This window comes from Rhinopithecus roxellana, chromosome 11 (genome assembly GCF_007565055.1).
Source record: "Rhinopithecus roxellana isolate Shanxi Qingling chromosome 11, ASM756505v1, whole genome shotgun sequence".
Classification (NCBI taxonomy): domain Eukaryota; kingdom Metazoa; phylum Chordata; class Mammalia; order Primates; family Cercopithecidae; genus Rhinopithecus; species Rhinopithecus roxellana.
Window position 1 is genome coordinate 115,198,815 of NC_044559.1, and position 18,482 is coordinate 115,217,296.

At 39.2% G+C, this 18,482-nt stretch overlaps 1 protein-coding gene across 2 annotated transcripts in view; it reads right to left on the bottom strand.

Moving 5' to 3' along the window:
* Positions 1-18,482, bottom strand: part of ITGA8 (integrin subunit alpha 8) — a 200,988-nt gene that overhangs the window by 170,243 nt on the left and 12,263 nt on the right. The gene's annotated exons all lie outside the window — the stretch shown is intronic.

The following is an 18,482-nucleotide window of genomic DNA, read 5'->3' on the forward strand; positions in this document are numbered from 1 at the left end:
AAAAAAAAAAAAAAAAAAAAAAAAAAAAAAAAAAAAAATTGAAGAGAAGGAAATAATCCAAGGGCCAGCATTACCCTGGTACCAAAGCCAGACAAGGGCATTACAAGAAAAGAAAATTACAGGCTAATATCCCCAATAAACATAAATGTAAAAATTTTCAACAAAATACTAGCAACCCAAATCCAACAGCACATTAAAAGGATCAGTGATCATGTTTAAGTGGGATTTATCCCTGGAATGCAAGGATATGTCAACATAGCAAATCAACAAATATGCTACCCACATTAATAAGATAAAGGACAAAAACCATATGATCATTTTAATAGATGCAGAAAAAGCATTTGACAAAATTCAATATACTTTCAACAGAAAAACTCTTAAAAAGTTAAATATAGAAGGAATGTACCTACACGCAATAAAACCATAAATCACAAGCCCACAGCTAACATTACACTTAGCAGTGAAAAGCTGAAATCTTTTCCTCTAAGATCAGGAAGAAATGCCCACTCTCACCACTTCCATTCAACATAGAACTCTAAGTCCTAACCAGAGCAGCTGGTCAAGAAAAAGAAAAGACATCCAAATCAGAAAAGAAGTTAAATTGTCCTGTTTGCAGATGACATAATCTTATATATAGAATGCCCCAAAGATTTCACTAAGAAACTATTTAAAATGTTAAATCCGGTAAAATGGCAGGACACAGAATCATACAAAAATCCCATTTACAATAGCATTTAAAAAAATACTTAGGATAGATGGCATCGGCCAGATGAAGACTAGAGGTGCCTAACACTTGCTCCCTTACAAAAAAGGACCAAAACAACAACAAACAACTACATTGCAACCAGACTAACTTAAGGAGATTACTGGAGTACAGCAAGGGAGTGGCAAAAACTCTGTGAGAATAGAAACTCCGGATGGCCGCAGAGAGAGGGGAACAAAACGTCTTTCTTCCACCATTTCATCTCCCAAGCCAGGATGAACTCAGAACTAGGAGGGAAAAGAAGAGCAGGAGGCCTCCTGAGCCCCATCACTGTCATGGACACCTGCAGTCTGCTTTGGGAGAATTCTGCAGTCCTCAAAAGCCCTGTGCCCAGCTGTGGAGCTACCTGCAGTTCACACAGCGGAGCAACTTCAGAGATGGAGCTCACTTTGTACCCCACTGCTGTGACCCAAGCTGTTACTGCACTGAGCCATCTGGAAGCAGGAGTCACTGCTAGAGTACATCCTGCTCTGGGGGCCACTAGCCACTGCATCCCTCCATCCTTGAGCCTCTGCCAACATTGCACTATCCTCACACACACACAGCAGTGCACCAATCCCCAGTCAGCCTGCTGCAGCTCCCTACACCCTGGGCCCTTCATCTCCCCATCCCAATTGCTGCTGTGCCCTGCTGCCAGCTACTCAGAGCATGGGCCCAGCAGAAAAGCTGAATCCAAACCCACAGAGGAGCTGCACCCCTTTGGCATCAGAAGCAACCTTCTGCTTTGGCCCCAGGGAACTGGTGATTTGGTGCAGAGGAGCAGGTGTGATTCTGCACTCAAGCCCATGTTTTGCCCACCCTCTCCAGGAAACATAGCTTTCTCTGAGCTGTATTACCCAACCTTTGGGCCAAATGGCAGCAGCACCCACCTCCCTTAAGTGCTGGAGTTCAGCCCTCCATAGTGTGACCTGCTGAGGCTCCCCACTCCCTGGGGAGCGAAGCCAACATTGCACTGCTCCCTGTCCCCTGGTGTCCAAACTACCACTGCACCCTACCATTCATAGGACTTTGCTGCCACTGCACCTGGCCTCACAGAGCCTGGGCCACCGGTGTCCACCACTCCAGGGTTCAAAGTCAACACTGTGACTTAAAAGTGGAAATCCTCTCATTTGCCACAACACGTATGAACCTGATGATATCATGCTAAGGCACGAATAATTTTGTGCCTGAAACAAGCCAGGCACAAAACCACAGATAAACATAGAACTACTGTATGATCCAGCAATCCCACTACTGGGGATCTATTCAAAGGAAATGGAATTAGTATATTGAAAATATATCTGCACCCCCATGTTCATGGCGGCACTGTTCATAAGAGCCAAGGTATGGGATCATCTTAGGTGTCCTTCAACAGATGAATAAAGAAAATGTGGTGTGTATATGATGGAACACAATTTAGCCTTAAAAGAGGAAATCGTCTCATTTGCCACAACCTGGATGAACCTGAGGATATCATGCTAAGGCACGAATAATTTTGTGCCTGAAACAAGCCAGGCACAGAACCATGATCTCACTTACATGTGGAATCTAAAAAAGTCAGACTCATAGAAGCAAAGAGTAGAATGATAGTTACCAGAGGGTGGGGAGGGCAGAAGGAATTGGGGAGATGTTTGTCAAAAGGTACAAAGTTTCAGTTGGGATGAATAAATTATAGAGATTTATTGTACAGAGTTGACCAAGAGAATAGATTTTAAATGTTCTTAATATACACACACATATACACAAAAGGCAACCATACTAGGTAATGAATATGCTTATTAGCTTGATTTAATTATTTCACAAAGTATAAATAGATCAAAACATTACATTGTACATGATAAATATATACAATTTTTTTGAGACAGGGTCTCACTCTGTTACCCAGGCTAGAATGCAGTGGCATGATCACAGTTCACTGCAGCCTCGACTTCCCTGGGCTCAAGTGATCCTCCCACCTCAGCCTCTCAGGTAGCTGGAAATATGTGCACGCCACCATGCAGGGCTTTTTGTTTGTTTGTTTGTTTGTTTGTTTGTTTTTCGGTAGAGGCAGGGTTTTGCTATGTTGCCCAAGCTTGCCTTGAACTCCTGAACTCAAGCAATCTTCCCGCCTTGGCTTACCAAAGTTCTGGGATTACAGGTGTGAGCCACTGTACCCAGCCTTATACAATTTTTGTCAATTAAGAAAAAAAACTTGAGCACCAATTTTCATATAGAGGGGGATTTCTCTTTGATTAAGTCTAAGTTAGAGCATGACTCCCATTAGATAAATATAACATGAAAATATGTATTCAACCATGACATTTCACAACTTAAAAGAAGCATTTTCTTAAGATTTGCATTTCAGAGGTAACTGTCTTGCAAACTTAGTGTTGACTCTGGTATCCTTGAATCTGCACTTCAGTTATTGATTTCATATTGAAGACCATATATTTATAACTACTCTAAAGATTTCCAAATCTTTCCCAATAGTGAAACACATGGGATTCTGCCTACTCTGAAGAACAGAGGCTTCCCAGCATGTGTTAGCGGGAACCAGCAGGAAGGACTCCAAAGTCTTGGTTTTTAACTGAATAACACATGTCTACACAGCCACAGTAGATAACACCCCAACACAATTGTACATACACTTTGCAGATGTCAGCATGAGTGGGGCCATCTGGGTAGAAACTCAACCCAATTATAACACACTTTAGTTCTTAATAAAAAGCATGCATCTCGGCCAGGTGCAGTGGCTCATGCCTGTAATCCCAGCACTTTGGGAGACCAAGGCAGGTGGATCACTTGAGGCCAGGAGTTCGAGACCAGCCTGACCAACATGGTGAAACCCTGTCTCTACTAACAATACAAACATTAGCTGGGTGCGGTGTTGCACATCTGTAGTCTCAGCTACTCAGGAGGCTGAGACATGAGAATTAGTTGAACCTGGAAGTGGAGGTTGCAGTGAGCTGAGATTGTGCCACTGCACTCCAGTCTGGGCAACAAAGTGAGACTGTCTAAAATAAAATAAAATAAAATAAAATAAAATAAGACAAAATAAAGCAAAGCATGCATCTTTTCTTTCACTCTTGATTTCACATTCAACTATTTCACACGTGGTTCTAATTGCATAGTTTTAACTAGAGCTTTATCAGTAATAGCTAATGAATTTCAAAAGACATTTGTACTAGGGCATCTTATTTGTGTGTTTCCTGTGGTATGCATTTTTATTTTTCTTCCTTGACTTTATAAAAATGCATTACAAAATAAACTTTTTATTCCTATTAAGTGAGGCCAAAACAAACATGTAATTAAACTTTCAATGGAGTTTACTTATGATCACAGACTGTTTAAAGAATAAATTATACATACTCAATCTTAACCTAAAATTTACATTTTGACATGTCAGTAGAAAATCATGAATTTCCCTCTTAAAAATCTTATTCTTTTGATGTTTCCAGATGTTTTTAAAAAACAAGTTCTGGAAATCCTCACCCAAAGTGCACATGACTAACAAAGCATTACAGCATCTTACAGTTTATAGCTTAAACTGGAAAATATAGACATTTCTATTTATGTCTAGGCAGCTTGGAAGTTGATAGAGTTGGAAGCTGAAGGTTCTTGCCGTCAATGATTAGGTGATCTTGGGCAATTCATTTAATCTTTTGCAGTTTCGATTTCTTCTGTAAAAAGGGGCTGAGAATAGCTTCCTCTTCTCCTCCTGCACAGGTGATCATAAAGTCAGGAGGATTCCGTGAGATAAGTGAGCATGAAAGTTCTTTGTAAATTGGGAAGTCACACAACAGAAATCGTGTAGCGATACAGCTGAAGATCCATAGGGTTCTTTTTTTTTTAAATCTCTTAATTAGAGATAGCTTAAGATAGTTTAAGACAGCATAAGTCTGTTGTTTTGTTATCACAGTTTAGTATCACCAGCTTAAGGTATCCCCACTTAAGCTGGGATGTTGATGTTGTACAACAGAAATCTTGCAGCAATACAACTACATGAAGGTCAATGGCTTTAATATATACTTATTTTTAAAAATCTATCTATATTATATATAAAATATGTATAACATCTATATGATATATAATATATTTATATTTATAATACATCTATTGTATATAAAATATATCTATAACATATACAAATATATCTAATATATTATAGATTTATAATATATCTCTATAAAATATATAAAAATAGAGATATAATATATAATATAGTGAATATAATATTTTTATATTTATTAATATATATTATAATATGTAATAATTATATCTATTATATATCTATATATATCTTAGGAACCTAGAAATTCAACCTAAGTCCAAGAATTCAAAAGAACCTCTCAGAAATACAAGTATAATATGTTGTTAGTAGTGACTTGTGGCACTCAGGAATGAAATTATGACACCTCACAACATTGTCAAGGTGGCTTAGATTACACACAGGGAGAAAGTACTAGAGTGGTCTTAAAATTACTAAACTATAAAAAAGCCATGAAAAGAAGACCAGTGCCTCAAAAATTCAAAGAGAGTTAAAGGAGATCCCAAAAGGACTTCAGAAAAGCCGGCTTCAGTGAGGAAGGAAATGAATTCTAGGGAATAAAAGAAGCCACAGGAAGAACCGGACCTTCCTTTGCTGGTTAAAATTCTGTAATTCTGCCTGTGTGATTCCCAAGATCTCTTTTCTGCCATTATAGGGTGAACTGTGTAATGACTTGATTGCAAGTGTCAACTGGGCTACTTTTCAGTAATACATTTCTTCTGGACTAAGGGTACAAATGAATGGGCTTCATTAATTTCATATCCAATCCAAGGATTATAACAGAGCAGAGTTCCACTGTCCCAGGTCTCTATGTACTGAGATGAGTTTTTAATCTGTGTGTATCGTCCTCTCATTGACCTTTGAAGTCAACAAATCACCTTTCTAAAATTCTGTTTTATTATTTCAATAAATTATCTGACTTTGAACCTAACGTTGTATTTGAATCAAATTTCAAATAAGTAAGATGTGTGTGGGTTGACTGTGAAGGTGAGCTTTCCCTAACTTCTTATTTCCCTTTTCTAAGCAAGGTTCTTTCATACCAAAGAAGCTGACACACTGCTCATTACTGTGTCAGCCTAGTGCTCAATGAACCTTTGATGCATGGAGGATGTTTTTGATTTAATTTGATCTGACCTTTAGTGAAAACTACTTCCAAGTAATGTCTGTCAATACTCAGCACTGTGTCAGCCCTTCCAGTCTCTTTTCTTTATGGGAAGGACTGAACGTATGGAAAATACATTTCTCAGACTTTCTAATGAGCAGGATTCTGAATGAATGAGAGGCTCAGGAGAGATTTGAGAACCGGGAAAGAAAGAGAAGCCATGTTTTCTGGTGACAGCCACAGGAAGCATGTGGACATCAGCGGTGACAGATGTGATGTTCTTCCAGCAGCTCCCAAATATCCTCCTGACAATCACCTCTTTGGTCCTTTGGACAGCAGAGATCAAGTCCTGTGATCCCTGAACTTCCACATTCCTTGATCTGCAGGTAGCAACTTTCCAGACTTTCACACCCTATCCTTGCGGACGTCCATGAAAGCCTGCCAGACTCTGCGTGAAATTCCTTCCTAGTTGTAATACTCAATGTGCTTTCTGTTTTCCTAACCAAACCTGTTGACTGACATGGGACAACACATTTAGGGTAGGGTCGCATGTCCTCTGAAGCAGAAGGAAGGCATCGGGTTACCCTGGGAGGACTGTCAACCCCACAGAACGCACAAGGACCAGTGGTTCCAGGAGACAATGGAGCCCATTAGTTACCTAAGGGAGTCTCTCAGCATATCACAAACTATGGAGAAAGCAAAGGCAAAAGCTCAGAAAAGCTTTTATAGGGGCTGCATACATTCTCAAGTTTTCTAAGTGGCAGGAGGTGATTAACAAAGCTAACAAATGAAAACCAAAGTGAACATTTTTCAGGAAAAGGAGGAATATGTCAGAGTCCCCAAATCCATGAGAAAAAGACTAAAATTCAATAGAAAACAATTTCTAAGGATCCGAACAGGCATTACAGGTAAAGACAAATTAGCCAGAAAATTCAGAGGAATCACCTGAGCCTCAAATTAAAGCAATAATAATTTACCACTTGTCACTTACCCATCTGGCCCCAAATTAATAATATTTGCTCTACTTCAAGACAATAATTTGATGCTGAAGTTTGGAACAGCCATTTGGCACCATGTATCCAAATTTTAAATGTATATTTCCTTCTGATCAAAAAATTGTTTCAGTATTTTGTTCAGTGGAAATAGTAACACAGTGGCTCATGCTTATAATCCCAGCACTTTGGGAGACCAAGGTGGGAGGATCGCTTGAGGCAGGAGTTCAAGGCCACAGTGAGCTATGATAGCGCCACTGCACTCCAGCCTGGACAACATGGCAAAACCCCAACTCTTACCAAAAAAAAAAAAAAAAAAAAAAAAAAAAAAAAAAAAAAAAAATTAGCCAGGCATAGTGGCCCATGCCTGAGGTGGGAGGTTCAGTTGAGCCTGGGAGGTAGAGTCTGAAGTAAGCCAGGATCATGCAACTGTACTCCAGTCTAAGTGACAGAGTAAGAGTATTCTGTCTCGAAAGTCTCAGAGTAAGTACTCTCCTGTCTCTAAAACACACACACACACACGCACACACACACACACACGATATAGTATGAAAATATTTCTACACTGTTTGTGACACCAAAAACTGGAGCAACTTAAATGTTTATAAATAAGAGACTCAAAAAGAAACGTCTGCTATCTATAAGACAAAGATTCAACTGTTATACACATGATAGATTTGTATGCACTGATACAGAAAAACGCCTACACGATACATGTATTTTTAGCTTTTCTGAGGCTTTTTAAAAGTACAGAGAAATATAAGGACTTTAATACGTGAAACACAAGTATTCTCACCAGGAAGAATCAATAATTGTGAAGAATGGACAACATTTGTGAATTGCGATTCACAAACATTATGGTACCTTTTGACACCTGTCCCCCGTTACATTCCTCTTCCCTCCTTCCCCTCCAGAGGTTACCACCATCATTAATTAAATGTATGTGTTTCTGGCCATTTAAAAAATAATGCCATGAATAATATAGGGCCGTGGTCTATAATGCTTTTCCTGTAAAGGACTAGATAAATGTCTTAGGCTTTGCAAACTGTATAATCTTTGTCACAGCTACTCAATTCTGCCCTGTAACAAAAGCAGCCCATAGACAATATGTGAAAGAATGGGCTTGGACTTGGCTGTGTTCCAATAGAATTTCATATTTCATATAGGAACACGGAAATTGAATTGAATTTTATATAACTTTTATGTGTCATGAAATATTATTCTTTAAAAACATTTCTCCAGCCATTTAAAAATGTAAAAACTACTCTCAGCATATAGGCTGTGCACACACAGATGGTGGGCCAGTTTTAGTTGTAGTTTGCCAACAATTGATAGCGTAGTCTTTGGTGCAGTCTTGTAAACTAAAGAAAAATGGTATTATATTTTCTTTTTCATTTTATTTTTTATTTCAATAGGTTTTAGGGGAACAGGTGTTGTTTGGTTACACCAATAAGTTATTCAGTGGCGATTTCTGAGATTTTGGTGCACCCATCACCCAAGCAGTGTACACTGTACCCAGTGTGTAGTCTTTTATCCCTCACCCCACTCCCACCCATTCACCAGAGTCCCCAACATCCATTGTATCATTCTTATGCCTTTGTATCCTCATAGCTTAGCTCCCACTTATCAGTGAGGACATACAATGTTTGGTTTTCCATTTCCGAGTTACTTCACTTAGAATAATGGTCTCCAATTCCATCCAGGTTGCTGAGAATGCCATTATTTCATTCATTTTTATGGCTGAGTAGTATTCCATGGTGTATAAACATACCATGCTTTCTTTATCCGCTCGTTGATTGATGGGCATTTGGGCTGATTCCATATTTTTGCAATTGCAAGTTGTGCTGCTATAAACACACACATGCAAGTATCTTTTTTCACATAATGACTTCTTTTCCTCTGGGTAGATACCTAGTACTGGCATTGCTGGATCAAATGGTAGATCTTCTTTTATTTCTTTAAGGAATCTCCACACTGTTTTCTGTAGTGGTTGTACTAGTTTACATTCCCACCAACAGTGTAAAAGTGTTCCCTTTTCACAGCATCCATGCCAACATCTATTTTTTTAAAGTTTTTAAATTATAGCCATTCTTGCAGGAGTGAGGTAGTATCACATTGTGGTTTCGATTTGCATTTCCCTGATCATTAGCGATGTTGAACATTTTTACATATGCTTCTTGGCCATTTGTATATCTTCTTTTGAGAATTGTCTATTCTGTCTTTAGCCCACTTTTTGATGGGATTGTTTTTTTCTTTCTGATTTGTTGAATTCTTTGTGGATTCTGGATATCAATCCTTTGTCAGATGTATAGATTGTGAAGATTTTCTCCCGCTCTGTGGGTTTTCTGTTAATTCTGCTGATTATTTCTTTTTCTGTGCAGAGGCTTTTCAGTTTAATTAAGTCCCAGCTATCTATCTTTCTTTTGGATGCATTTGCTTTTGGGTTCTTGATTACAAGGTTTTTGCCTAAGAAAAAATGGTATTTGGCTAGGCACAGTGGCTCGTGCCTGTAATCCCAGCACTTTGGGAGTCCAGGAGGCAGATCACCTGAGTTCAGGAGTTAGAGACCAGCCTGGCCAACATGGTGAAACCCTGTCTCTACTAAAAATCCAAAAATTAGTTGGGCGTGGTGGCACATGCCTGTAGTCCCAGCTACTCGGGGGCTGAGGCAGGAGAATCACTGGAACCTGGGAGACAGAGGTTGCAGTGAGCTGAGATCCCGCCACTTCACTGTAGCCTGGGAGACAGAGTGAGAATGTGTCTCAAAAAAAAAAAAAAAAAAAAGAAAAGAAAAGAAAAGAAATGGCATTATATTTTCTGTATTTAGCAGTCTATACTTGTGTTTTACCCTCAGTTTTATGTTTGAGAGAAATATCCATGAATAGATAGATGGCTAGTTAGCTAGATACATAGATATGTAGAAACGTAGATGAGTGAATGGATAGAAAAATAGACGATAGATAGACACATACATACATAGATCAGTCTACCTCATTCTTTTTAACTCCTGTATAATATTGCATCCTATTGAATAATAGTCTACATTTTATTTATCCAGTCCATTTACATATGAACATATATGGATTTTTTTTCATTTTTCCCACTTCTACTCTGAGCTCTGAATATTCATATAGCCACCTCCATGTGCCTATGTACAAGGGTTTCTCTCTGGCACCCAGACTAAGAATGACATTACTGGGTCATAGAGAACGATCATACTCATTTGATCAGACATGCCCACTGATCTCCAAAGTAGCTACAATTTTATGTCCACTAGCAGTGTAGGAGTAAGGGATTCTCAATTTTTGTTATTATAGGAGGACTTTTAAATATTTTCCAGTCTAGATGACCATGGAATGATACCTCATTTTGTTTTCATTTGCATTTTCTTGACTTTTAGTAAGGCTGATCATCTTTTCATGTTTGTGGACCGTTCACTTTTTTCTTCTGTGAAGTGTCATTTTATATTCTTTGCTCATTTTCTTGTTTAGTTATTAGTTTTATTGATTCATAATTCATATATTTTTGGCTACTGATTCTCTTTCCCACATAAATGTTGCAAGTATCATCTTCCAATTTTTTTCTAGTCTTTTAACTTTGTTAATTGGGATTATTGTCCATCCGGAATTTATTCTTGTTTATACAGTGGCAGAGATACTTTTCTTCTTTCAATATGAAAAGTCACTTGCTCCCACAGCACTTACTGAACAATCCATCTCTTCTCAGTGATTTGCAGTTCCACCTCTGCAATAATAAAATCTGACTTGGTCCAAGGGGCCAACATTGTCTGGCCCCTGATTGCTTCTCCAATCTCAGTGCCTCCTGCCTTCCCATGCTCCTCAACCTGCAGACACACCAACTTCCTGTCCTGTGAACACCCCCAGCGTTTTCAGTCTTGCCATTGTATTTCCTCTTCCTGGAACGCTCTTCCCATAGTGCTTCACTTGGCTGCCTTCTTCGCATTACTCAGATGAGAGTATTGCATGCTATTGCAGTAAACATGCAAATAAGATGTTGCATACAGTAAGCATGCAACCAAACCAAAGATAGTTAGCTGGGACTTAATTAAACCGAAAAGCTTCTGCACAGCAAAAGAAATAATCAGCAGAGTTAACAGAAAACCCACAGAGCGGGAGAAAATCTTCAAAATCCATACACCCAACAAAGGACTAATATCCAGAATCTACAAAGAACTCAAACAAACATCAAGAAAAAAAATAAACAATCCCATTAAAAAGTGGGCTAAGGACGTGAATAGCTCCAGTACCACATCCTCAGAGACACATGCCCTAAGCCACTGGTTCTGTCTACTCATAGTCATTCACTCCCCCATTACCACTTTACATTTTCTTCATAGTACTTATCACTATCTGAGATGATCGTGTTGGCATGTTTACTGCAATAGTATACAATACTATATAGGAGTTAAAAATCTATGTTTTTATATAGGTATTATCTACCCTTTGAGAATATACCTAGTTTTCACAGAGATGCTCTCTGCTTCACCTCTGCATTTTACAGTGCCTAAAACATAGTAGATCATCAGTGTTTGTTGAATGAATAACCAAGCTCCCCTCTATTCATTCAAAAGTTTGTCAAGAGTACATTGTTCAGTATGATCCCACTTTTATTTAAAAGTCAAATATTCTATGCCTGGATGTGTATGTGTGATTGTTATTGTGCTTGTGTGTGTATATACTGACCCTAACCTATGAGTCATGTTTGTCTTGAAAGCAGGGAATATACAGGTGTCATTGGCTTTTATATTTCCATGGAATACATTTCTGTATCGTTTGAGCTTTCACTGTGTGTATTAGTACATCTATGATCTGAAAAAGGGAAAACCTAAAGATAAACTGAAAAGATCTGTAAGTCAACCCAGGGAGTTTAGATGGGTGGTGTCAATACAATTGATTTGACTCATCCTCCATTTCTGGCCTTTGAAGTGATCTCTCTGAAACTGGCAGCTTTTGGTTCTTTTTTTTTTTTTCCATGGAAATATGCATTTCAGAGGAGGACTGAGAGGATGTGGAATATGGTGCACACATGGGCTGTAAGCAGATTTTTCTAATCTTCTAGCATAGTGAAATGAGAGAAATTACACCAAGTGAAGAGAGATCACCCTACAACAGGAAAGGAAGAGTTGCAATTGACACAGGCATGACCAAACATTCTGGCAGACAGGATAATTTTTGAAAACTATTTATAAAGCCCTCGACCCCATAGAGAAAACAGTAGGTTTCCCTATAACCTTCAGTCATCACTTTAAATTTGTCTCCTTGGAAATTTTCTTAAAGCAGTTGCAGGAGCTATCCAGACATTTTTAATCAGGAAAAGGGTAAAAGAAATCCTTAACCATTTGTTTATAATTTTTATCATAGTCAAATTTATGCTGTAAAAGTTCCTAATTGGAACTAAGCATCCGAGAACAGGGAATACTCATATGTAAAATTCAAAATAAAATAACCGTGGCCAGAGAACTCCTTGTCTATGAGAAACAAATCCAAGAAAAGGATCTGGATTGATTTTTATATCACAGAAAATTAAACTTCCAAATGCATGGCTCCCAATACTCCAAAACCACTCTGAAAACCTTTTAAAGAATATCACACTAATTCACTTTTCCTTATGATGTTTGAGAGATGTGTTATTTTTATTAAATGATTATTTCATGATTTCTATCATGTATGCATACTATATAAAAATATGTGCATGCTTACACTCACATTAAATAATGTTCTTGTCTTTACCTCAAAGATCAAATATAAATACACTGCCTTCCACACTTGAATTTTTTTTTTTTTTTGAGATGGAATTTCACTCTTACCACCCAGGCTGGTATGCAAATGGTGCTATCTTGGCTCACTGCAACCTCCACCTCCCAGGTTCAAGCTATTCTCCTGCCTCAGCTTCTCGAGTAGCTGGGATTACAGGTGCCCACCACCATGCCCAGCTAATTTTTGTGTTTTTGGTAGAGATGGGGTTTCACCATGTTGGCCAGGCTAGTCTCGAACTCCTGACCTCAGGTGATCCACCAGCCTCGGCCTCCCAAAGTGCTGGGACTATAGGCGTGAGCCACTGCGCCCTACCCACCTGAAGATCTTGATCCCACAGCCTGAGCTCTGGGTATTGATTGGGCTTCCTTTCCATTTGGTTTAACTTTCTTTCTGTTCCCTGTTGAGTCTCATTCCATGGCCTTCTTTCAGACATTTATTTTGTGAAATTCCTTTTTTCCTTGTTTGCCAACTTGTTCAAATCACTCCTTAAAAGACTGTTTTAAAATGTAGGGCTCAAAACTCTTATCTTTTCAAATTGAAATTCTTTGAGATTATTGTTTCAAAATTTTCAAATAGTGCAAAGTAACAAAACTTGTATAGATAATTGTATAAGGTAGCAAGTTCCAACTCCCTGGACCTAGTCACTGTTCAGTTTGGTAAACTCATTCAGAATTTAAGAAGCTTCTAGACTATTCCTTTAGTTCATAGTGAAATAAACTACTCTTTCCTGGAAATCATGCAACTTCCCTTTTAAATTATTTGTTCATATCACTATTTAAATATTCAGTTTCATATATAATCAAATACTATAATAAAGCTAAGTGAGTTAAATGCATGCTTTTAGAGTTTTAATAATCATTTTCATAAATATGGGTTTGTAACAGCAACAGTACAGACTGTATTACAGTCTGGCTATTGTATAGTTTTCCTGATCTGGATGAGAACATAAATGTTGCGCTGTAATTATTTTCATGTCTAGACTGTCTTCCTTAAGAACAGAGATCACATTTCTAACTTCCTGTCTTGAATAACCCATAGTGCCTAGCCAGTGTTCGTCAGACATTTGCTAGGTAGTAAATACGAATGGCTTTTCCACATCACATACTCTCATTCAGAATGCATATATAAATTGACTAAGTAGTATGTATGATTTGGTCAGGAAAAACCTATGGATTATACGATGCAAGCAATATTTTGGATACAATGCAAGGGAAATTGGGAGTTGAGAAATGAAAGAATTATCTCTTCCAAGGGAAAAGCTAAGTTATCTATGCCAGATCAGACTAAAAACAAAAACAAAACTCCCAAGTATGAAACAACAGTGTGAAACACAGAGCTGGTTACAGTGGATTCTATTGATCGAGACAACTTTGACCTCATCTTCTACAACCCACTTCACTACATCCACACAGGCTGGAGCAGGTTTTTTTCTCTCATCTTTCCATGCTAGAGACAGACATGCATGCATAGGCGCACTCAAACACACACACACAAGCCACTCTTCAGCTCTGACCTTTCGTATTGTACTCTCTGAAAATCCTCCCCCAACACACAAAAGTCCCCCATTCATTCAAGCATAGGAGTCCTTATTTTGCACATCTGAAGCCTTCTTCACTTTCTGCTGTTACAGCACTTAAGCCCAGATTAGAAGAGCCAGGCACCAGTACCCCATCAAAGTTGAATATTGTGAGATCAGGGGATGTCTGTCTTGTTCATTATTTTTACCTAATATAATGGTAACACCATTAACGCAGCCAGAATCTTGGAATGCATCCTTGACGATCCCCAATCTTGCACTCCCAAATTTCAATGAGTCATCAATTCTTGTTGATGCTTCCTTTTGTTATCTCCCACATCCATCCACTTCTTTCCATCCTTGTCGCCACTTTCCTAGTTATGGTCATCATTTTCTTTAGCCTCCACTGCTGTGACAGCTTCCTGACCAGTCTCCCTTCCCCCTGCATTGCCACCTTCAAACCCATTCTCCATCCTGAAGCCAGAGTTGTTTCTCAAATGCACCTGTTTCTTAGGTGCACGCTACTGCACTTGCTAATTTTTTTGTAGAGATAGGATCTTGTTACGTTGTCCAGAGTTGTTTCTTTCCAGAGTTGTTTCTAAAATTTCAACCTTTCTCAAAGAAACCCTTCCCATGCCAGTATCATCTTTGCTACTCTCAACCACAGTGGTTTTCTTTCAACTTTCTTCATACTTGAATCTTTCATACTTTCTTTCACCTCTACATTTTTTTCACACTTGGAATAATTACCTAGGATCACATATCATAGTCATGTACAGCTGGGGAAATGAGTACTCTCAGTATGGCTTCAATGTCAACTCCTGATGGCCAGGAACACAGCATGCTTCTATTTAGTACCCAATCATTTATTTGCTTCAAGAAGTAATGAAAACCTCTCAGCACGGGCACCTCAGGAAGGCGACTCACTGACATAAATTTCTTCAAGATGACCTCAAAGGAGTGTTTTTAAATACAGGATATGATTGGGTTTCATGATGAAGGCTGTATACATTTGCCTCCCAATAACACTTGAAAATGTATTTACACTACCTCCTCTTACATGGTCTTATATTTCTGAGAATCTCATGTCTGCTGCCAAAAGATATAGTAAAGGGTTCCAACCATTCACCTAACAGAACAGTTCATATTATGTTTTATTGTTGTTGTTGTTGCTGTTTGTTTGTTTTTTTAAAGTCATCATTCCCAATGTTACACAAAATAGGCACTGCAGAATTCAAATCTTCTGTTTCTGTAATTTATCCTTAGAGAAGATTAACACTCAAGAGGAGATTATTCTGTGGGAGATCTTCTTAAATCCTACCCCAAACAACCGTGCTATAGTCTGAGCAGAGGCAAAATGTTACTTATCCAACTTACTGCCTGGTAATCCCTGTTATTTCATGACTCCACTTACTCTGCCATTCTGTCACTGCTCTTTGAATTTTCTTTTTCTCCCAACCTTCTCTTTGACCTCCTCAACCTTAGATGGTGACCTTGCTTCTTATTTCAATGAGAAAATGTAAGCAATGAGAAAAGATCATTTTCTTCCTCCTGCCATCCAATCCAGCAGCCCATTCTCGGTTGTTTCCTGGCTCTGCCTGCCCTCCTTCCACTGCAGATGAACTGCATTTCTGCTGCTCTAAGTCCAATCCTTCCATTTGTGTAAGAATCCCCTCTATTCCCCTCCACTCAGAAATTTGTTCCTAACTATGCTCTCTCTCTCTCTTACGGTCATCTGAACCTATTAGACTATGATCAAGCTATAATACCTTCTTAATTATTAAATTTCTCTGGTCCCATTTATAGCCAAACTTTAAAAATGGCTACACACACTTACTCTGTTCCATTGGCCATCTCCCACTCTCTCTTGAAACACTCCACTGCAACTGGATTTTTCAGTCATCAGTAACCTTCAATTGTCAAATCACATGTTCCAAGTTTCCACCCTCATTTCACTTCACCTCATAGGACTTTCTTTACTGGCTTCATGGCTTTCTTTTACCTAACGGGTGGCTCCTTCCTTGTGTTTTATACACATCCTCCTCAAATCCCCAGTGTTTCTGTAAATGTCGTGGTGCTCCAGGGCTCAATCTCAAGCTTGTTCTCATCTCTTTGCTGCTCTTGTCTCTTGGCCTCTCTTTGCCTCCCTCCTCTTCTCTTCATCTACACTCACTCCCTAAGTCATGGCCTTAAATATTACCTTTGTATTCAGACATCTTGCCTGAGCTCTGGGTTTATTTATCCAAGTGCCCATTTGACATCTGCTGGGAGGTCTAATAAGCATCTTAAATTTCACATATCTGGACTCAACCCTTGGCATTTCATCTAAGACATGCTCTTTACCCACTGTTCTGTAAGTCCTATTCCTTCAGTTACTTAGGCCAAAATTTCCTCTTTATTTTCCACTCTTTATCTGATGCATAATGATAAGCTACTAACTGCATTTCCAAATAAATCCCCAAACCAACCATTCCTCAGCTCTCACTGCTACCACTCAATCTCAGCCATACTTGCCTTTCACTGGAAAGGGAACGGTCTTCTACCTAGTCTCCTTGTTTGCTTGCTTCTGCTCTTCCTTGTCTGTAGTCTATTTTTCAACAAAAGTTAAGCTGATCCTTTTTTTTCCCTCCTGTCACTCACTCTGTCAGGCTGGAGTTCAGTAACACAATTAGAGCTCACTGCAGCCTCTAACTCCTGGGCTCAAGTGGTACACACACATCAGCCTCCCTAGTAGTTGGACAACAGGTGCACACTACTGCCCCTGCTAATTTTTTTACACTTTTTTTGTAGAGATAGGATCTTGCTACACTGCCCAGACTGGTCTCAAAGTCTTGGTGTCAAGTGATCCTCCTGCCTTTGTCTCCCAAAGTGCTGGGATTACAAATGTGAGCCACCATGGCTGACCAAAACTGATCTTTAAAAAAACATAATTCAAATTATATTACTTCCTTACTCAAAACCCACTATTGGCTGCCCACCACTCTCAGAATAAAATCCCAAATCCTGACCTTGGCCATGAAGATACTATACCATCTTGCTTATACCTGGCCCTCTGGCCTAATTTTCTATCACTCTTGCCTTGACTTGCTTTTCTCTAGTTCAGCAACCTTTCTCCATTTCCCAAGCACATCCACATCTCCACACTCCAACACTGACACTCCTACAACCTAGAACATGTCTCCCTTGGATACCACCTGGCTCCTTTCCTCACTCAAGTTAGGCCCTTGCACAGATATCACCTCCTCAGTGAAAGTTCTTGTGACCACCTGTGGTACACAAAATAATAACCGCCCAAGAGGGCTACATCTGAATCCCCAAAACTGACAATATTAAGCTACGTGGCAAAGAGGGACTGAGATTGCAAATAGAATTAACGTTGCTAATCAGCTGACCTCAAAATTGTGGATTATCTTGGATCATACATGTGGATCTGATGTAATGATAAGGATACTATCAGGTAGAAGAAGGGGCCAAAAAAGGAGATCCAGAGATATGGCAGTGGAAGATTTTGCTACTTTTGAAAATGGAAAGGAGCCCTGAGCCAAGAAATGTGGGTCACCTGTAGGAGCTGGAAAAGGCAAGGAAATAAATAGGTTCTCCCAAGAGCCTCCAGAAGGAATGCAGCTCTGCCAACACTTTGATGCTAGCCCAGGGAGACCCATTTTAGGCTTTGACTTCCAGAACTATAAGATAATCAAGGCTAGGTGCAATGGCTCACACCTGTAATCCTAGCACTTTGGGAGGCCAAGGTAGTTGGATCACTTGAGGTCAGGAGTTCAAGAGCAGCCTGGCCAACATAGTGAAATCCCGTCTCTACTAAAAATACAAAAATTATCCATGCTTGGTGGTGGGTGCCTATAATCCCAGCTACTTGGGAGGCTGAGGCAGGAGAATTACTTGAACCTGGGAGATGGAGGTTGCAGTGAGCATAGATCATGCCACTGCACTCTGGCCTGGGTGACAGAGTAAGATTCCTTCTTAAAAAAAAAGAAAAGAAAAGAAAGAAAGAAAGAAAGAAAGAAAGAAAGAAAGAAAGAAAGAAAGAAAGAAAGAAAGAAAGAAAGAAAGAAAGAAAGAAAGAAAGAAAGAAAAGGTAATCAATTTGTGTTATTTAAAGCAACTAAGCATGTGGTCATTTGTTATAGTAGCAATGGAAAGCAAATGGCCTGCTCAAGCTAAAATAAATGTGCGTGCACACACACACACACACACACACACACCATTCTCTGTCCTCTTGACCTTTGCTTTCTTTTCCTCCACTTGTCACTGGCTGTTACTATGAACCCCGTCCAAGGGGGCAAGACCTTAGGCTTTGTTCGTGGACAT